Raw genomic sequence first — 6,135 nt, 5'->3', positions numbered from 1 at the left:
TTAGGTTCTGAACATAAGGAGTTTTTCTAGCTCTTCGGTTGTTGTCAGTGTCTAATATTGTTTTATAGAAAGAGAGGAAGACTGGATTAGCCACTCTTTGCTATTCACATTACTTCTATGGTCTGCTACATCGTTAGCGTCTTGGTGAGACTCTGAAAGGAATGAGTTATTTATTTGTATAGTATGAGCTTCCTTATACATTTGCTTTAATCTAGACTAACTGTATGAATCAAATGACCTACTCTCCCCCGCCCCAGTATTTACTTCTTGACCTGTTTCTAAAAGGGAATGCAGAAATATCTTGTATTGGTTTCATTAGGTCCCATTCCTTGACCATATTCAAGAGGCTGTTCTGCTAGGAACATTTGCATTTAGAGTTGCTAGTGTTTCTGATAGCTGCCTTTTATAATTTTTAATGATGTTCTATTTCTCTGCTCTTTCTCTGTCCTCTCAACCTCTAAACTCCACCACATTATTTTTTTACTCCCACGATAGCATATAAATGGGTTTCTTGTCTAAAGAAAATTTGATGATCTCTACTTTGAGTAAATTAATCTGCTAGCATTTATTAAGATTACTGATACATTATGTCAATCTCTCACCATTGCTTGTTCCTGCCTCATTTTTCTATTTCTGGCTCTTATTAGTTTGATATCGTGTTCTTTAGTCCTTCCTTTTCCTCAACTACTTGTGCCTGCTTACTTTTAAACTTTTAAATACATTAATCTTGATTAAAGTCCAAAGTGAAGCAGGTCTTTGTATTCATCCTAAATATTATAACACAATGATACTTTATACTTTATAATTTCAGTTTCATTCACTCTTTTTTTATTAATTTATTCATTTTCTTTTTTGGGGATTTTTTTAAATTAACTTGAGTATTTCTTATATACATTTCAAGTGTTATTCCCTTTCCCAGTTTCCAGGCAAACATCCCTCTCCCCCCTCCCCTTCTTTATGGGTATTCCCCTCCCCATCCTCCCCCTCTTGCCGCCCTCCCCCCAACAATCTAGTTCACTGGGGGTTCAGTCTTAGCAGGACCCAGGGCTTCCCCTTCCACTGGTGCTCTTACTAGGATATTCATTGCTACCTATGAGGTCAGAGTCCAGGGTCAGTCCATGTATAGTCTTTAGGTAGTGGCTTAGTCCCTGGAAGCTCTGGTTGCTTGTCATTGTTGTACATATGGGGTCTCGAGCCCCTTCAAGCTCTTCCAGTTCTTTCTCTGATTCCTTCAACGGGGGTCCTATTCTCAAATCAGTGGTTTGCTGCTGGCATACGCCTCTGTGTTTGCTGTATTCTGGCTGTGTCTCTCGGGAGAGATCTACATCCGACTCCTGTTGGCCTGCACTTCTTTCCTTCATCCATCTTGTCTAATTGGATGGCTGTATATGCATGGGCCACATGTGCGGCAGGCTCTGAATGGGTGTTCCTTCTGTGTCTGTTTTAATCTTGGCCTCTCTATTCCCTGCCAAGGGTATTCTTGTTCCCCTTTTAAAGAAGGAGTGAAGCATTCACATTTTGATCATCCGTCTTGAGTTTCATTTGTTCTAGGCATCTAGGGTAATTCAAGCATTTGTGCTAATAGCCACTTATCAATGAGTGCATACCTTGTGTGTTTTTCTGTGATTGGTTTACCTCACTCAGGATGATATTTTCCAGTTCCAACCATTTGCCTACGAATTTCATAAAGCTGTTGTTTTTGATAGCTGAGTAATATTCCATTGTGTAGATGTACCACATTTTCTGTATCCATTCCTCTGTTGAAGGGCATCTGGGTTCTTTCCAGCTTCTGGCTATTATGAATAAGGCTGCGATGAACATAGTGGAGCACGTGTCTTTTTTATATGTTGGGGCATCTTTTGGGTATATGCCCAAGAGAGGTATAGCTGGATCCTCAGGCAGTTAATGTCCAATTTTCTGAGGAACCTCCAGACTGATTTCCAGAATGGTTGCACCAGTCTGCAATCCCACCAACAATGGAGGAGCGTTCCTCTTTCTCCGCATCCTCGCCAACATTTGCTGTCATCTGAGTTTTTGATCTTAGCCATTCTCACTGGTGTGAGGTGAAATCTCAGGGTTGTTTTGATTTGCATTTCCCTTATGACTAAAGATGTTGAACATTTCTTTAGGTGTTTCTCAGCCATTCGGCATTCCTCAGCTGTGAATTCTTTGTTTAGCTCTGAACCCCATTTTTTAATAGGGTTATTTGTCTCCCTGCAGTCTAACTTCTTGAGTTCTTTGTATATTTTGGATATAAGGCCTCTATCTATTGTAGGATTGGTAAAGATCTTTTCCCAATCTGTTGGTTGCCGATTTGTCCTAACCACAGTGTCCTTTGCCTTACAGAAGCTTTGCAGTTTTATGAGATCCCATTTGTCGATTCTTGATCTTAGAGCATAAGCCATTGGTGTTTTGTTCAGGAAATTTTTTCCAGTGCCCTTGTGTTCCAGATGCTTCCCTGGTTTTTCTTCTATTAGTTTGAGTGTATCAGGTTTGATGTGGAGGTCCTTGATCCACTTGGACTTAAGCTTTGTACAGGGTGATAAGCATGGATCGATCTGCATTCTTCTACGTGTTGACCTCCAGTTGAACCAGCATCATTTGCTGAAAATGTTATCTTTTTTCCATTGGATGGTTTTGGCTCCTTTGTCAAAAATCAAGTGACCATAGGTGTGTGGGTTCATTTCTGGGTCTTCAATTCTATTCCATTGGTCTATCTGTCTGTCTCTGTACCAATACCATGCAGTTTTTATCACTATTGCTCTGTAATACTGCTTGAGTTCAGGGATAGTGATTCCCCCTGAAGTCCTTTTATTGTTGAGGATAGTTTTAGCTATCCTGGGTTTTTTGTTATTCCAGATGAATTTGCAAATTGTTCTGTCTAACTCTTTGAAGAATTGGATTGGTATTTTGATGGGGATTGCATTGAATCTGTAGATTGCTTTTGGTAAAATGGCCATTTTTACTATATTAATCCTGCCAATCCATGAGCATGGGAGATCTTTCCATCTTCTGAGGTCTTCTTCAATTTCTTTCTTCAGAGTCTTGAAGTTCTTATTGTACAGATCTTTTACTTGCTTGGTTAAAGTCACACCGAGGTACTTTATACTATTTGGGTCTATTATGAAGGGTGTCGTTTCCCTAATTTCTTTCTCGGCTTGTTTCTCTTTTGTGTAGAGGAAGGCTACTGATTTATTTGAGTTAATTTTATACCCAGCCACGTTGCTGAAGTTGTTTAATAGCTTTAGTAGTTCTCTGGTGGAACTTTGGGGATCACGTAAATATACTATCATATCATCTGCAAATAGTGATATTTTGACTTCTTCTTTTCCGATCAGTATCCCCTTGACCTCCTTTTGTTTTCTGATTGCTCTGGCTAGAACTTCAAGAACTATATTGAATAAGTAGGGAGAGAGTGGGCAGCCTTGTCTAGTCCCTGATTTTAGTGGGATTGCTTCAAGTTTCTCTCCATTTAGTTTAATGTTAGCAACTGGTTTGTTGTATACGGCTTTTACTATGTTTAGGTATGGGCCTTGGATTCCTATTCTTTCCAGGACTTTTATCATGAAGGGGTGTTGAATTTTGTCAAATGCTTTCTCAGCATCTAATGAAATGATCATGTGGTTTTGTTCTTTCAGTTTGTTTATATATGGATCATGTTGATGGTTTTCCGTATATTAAACCATCCCTGCATGCCTGGGATGAAGCCTACTTGATCATGGTGGATGATTGTTTTGATGTGCTTTTGGATTCGGTTTGCCAGAATTTTATTGAGTATTTTTGCGTCGATATTCATAAGGGAAATTGGTCTGAAGTTCTCTTTCTTTGTTGTGTCTTTGTGTGGTTTAGGTATAAGAGTAATTGTGGTTTCATAGAAGGAATTCGGTAGTGCTCCATCTGTTTCAATTTTGTGGAATAGTTTGGATAATATTGGTATGAGGTCTTCTATGAAGGTCTGATAGAATTCTGCACTAAACCCGTCTGGACCTGGGGTCTTTTTGGTTGGGAGACCTTTAATGACTGCTTCTATTTCCTTAGGAGTTATGGGGTTGTTTATCTGGTTTATCTGTTCCTGATTTAACTTCGGTACCTGGTATCTGTCTAGGAAATTGTCCATTTCCTGCAGATTTTCAAGTTTTGTTGAATATAGGCTTTTATAGTAAGATCTGATGATTTTTTGAATTTCCTCTGAATCTGTAGTTATGTCTCCCTTTTCATTTCTGATTTTGTTAATTTGGATACACTCTCTGTGTCCTCTCGTTAGTCTGGCTAAGGGTTTATCTATCTTGTTGATTTTCTCAAAGAACCAACTTTTGGTTCTGTTGATTCTTTCTATGGTCCTTTTTGTTTCTTCTTGGTTGATTTCAGCTCTGAGTTTGATTATTTCCTGTCTTCTACTCCTCCTGGGTGTATTTGCTTCTTTTTGTTCTAGAGATCTTAGGTGTGCTGTCAAGCTGCTGACATATGCTCTTTCCTGTTTTTGCAGGCACTCAGCGCTATGAGTTTTCCTCTTAGCACAGCTTTCATTGTGTCCCATAAGTTTGGGTATGTTGTACCTTCATTTTCATTATATTCTAAAAAGTCTTTAATTTCTTTCTTTATTTCTTCCTTGACCAGGTTATCATTGAGTAGAGCATTGTTCAATTTCCACGTATATGTGGGCATTCTTCCCTTATTGATATTGAAGACCAGTTTTAGGCCGTGGTGGTCCGATAGCACGCATGGGATTATTTCTATCTTTCTGTATCTGTCGAGGCCCGTTTTTTTACCAATTATATGGTCAATTTTGGAGAAAGTACCATGAGGAGCTGAGGAGAAGGTATATCCTTTTGCTTTAGGATAGAATGTTCTGTAAATATCTGTTAAGTCCATTTGGCTCATGACTTCTCTTAGTCTGTCTACGTCTCTGTTTAATTTCTGTTTCCATGATCTGTCCATTGATGAGAGTGGGGTGTTGAAATCTCCTACTATTATTGTGTGAGGTGCAATGTGTGTTTTGAGCTTTAGTAAGGTTTCTTTTACGTATGTAGCTGCCCTTGTATTTAGGGCATAGATATTTAGGATTGAGAGTTCATCTTGGTGGATTTTTCCTTTGATGAATATGAAGTGTCTTTCCTTATCTTTTTTGATGAATTTTAGTTGGAAATTGATTTTATTTGATATTAGAATGGCTACTCCAGCTTGCTTCTTCTGACCATTTGCTTGGAAAGTTGTTTTCCAGCCTTTCACTCTGAGGTAGTGTCTGTCTTTGTCTCTGAGGTGTGTTTCCTGTAGGCAGCAGAATGCAGGGTCCTCGTTGCGTATCCAGTTTGTTAATCTACGTCTTTTTATTGGGGTGTTGAGGCCATTGATGTTGAAAGATATTAAGGAATAGTGATTATTGCTTCCTGTTATATTCATATTTGGATGTGAGGTTATGTTTGTGTGCTTTTCTTCTCTTTGTTTTGTTGCAAGACGATTTGTTTCTTCTTTCTTCTAGGGTATAGCTTGCCTCCTTATGTTGGGCTTTACCATTTATTATCCTTTGTAGTGCTGGATTTGTAGAAAGATATTGTGTAAATTTGGTTTTGTCATGGAATATCTTGGTTTCTCCATCTATGGTAATTGAGAGTTTTGCAGGATACAGTAACCTGGGCTGGCATTTGTGTTCTCTTAGGGTCTGTATGACATCTGTCCAGGATCTTCTGGCCTTCATAGTTTCTGGCGAGAAGTCTGGTGTGATTCTGATAGGTCTGCCTTTATATGTTACTTGACCTTTTTCCCTTACTGCTTTTAATATTCTTTCTTTATTTTGTGCGTTTGGTGTTTTGACTATTATGTGATGGGAGGTGTTTCTTTTCTGGTCCAATCTATGTGGAGTTCTGTAGGCTTCTTGTATGCCTATGGGTATCTCTTTTTTTAGGTTAGGGAAGTTTTCTTCTATGCTTTTTTGAAGATACTTACTGGCCCTTTGAGCTGGGAGTCTTCACTCTCTTCTATACCTATTATCCTTAGGTTTGATCTTCTCATTGAGTCCTGGATTTCCTGTATGTTTTGGACCAGTAATTTTTTCCACTTTACATTATCTTTGACAGTTGAGTCAATGATTTCTATGGAATCTTCTGCTCCTGAGTTTCTCTCTTCCATCTCTTGTAT

This window comes from Rattus norvegicus, chromosome 4 (genome assembly GCF_021556685.1).
Source record: "Rattus norvegicus strain SHRSP/BbbUtx chromosome 4, alternate assembly SHRSP_T2T, whole genome shotgun sequence".
NCBI lineage: Eukaryota > Metazoa > Chordata > Mammalia > Rodentia > Muridae > Rattus > Rattus norvegicus.
Note: the sequence above shows the minus strand (reverse complement) of the source record.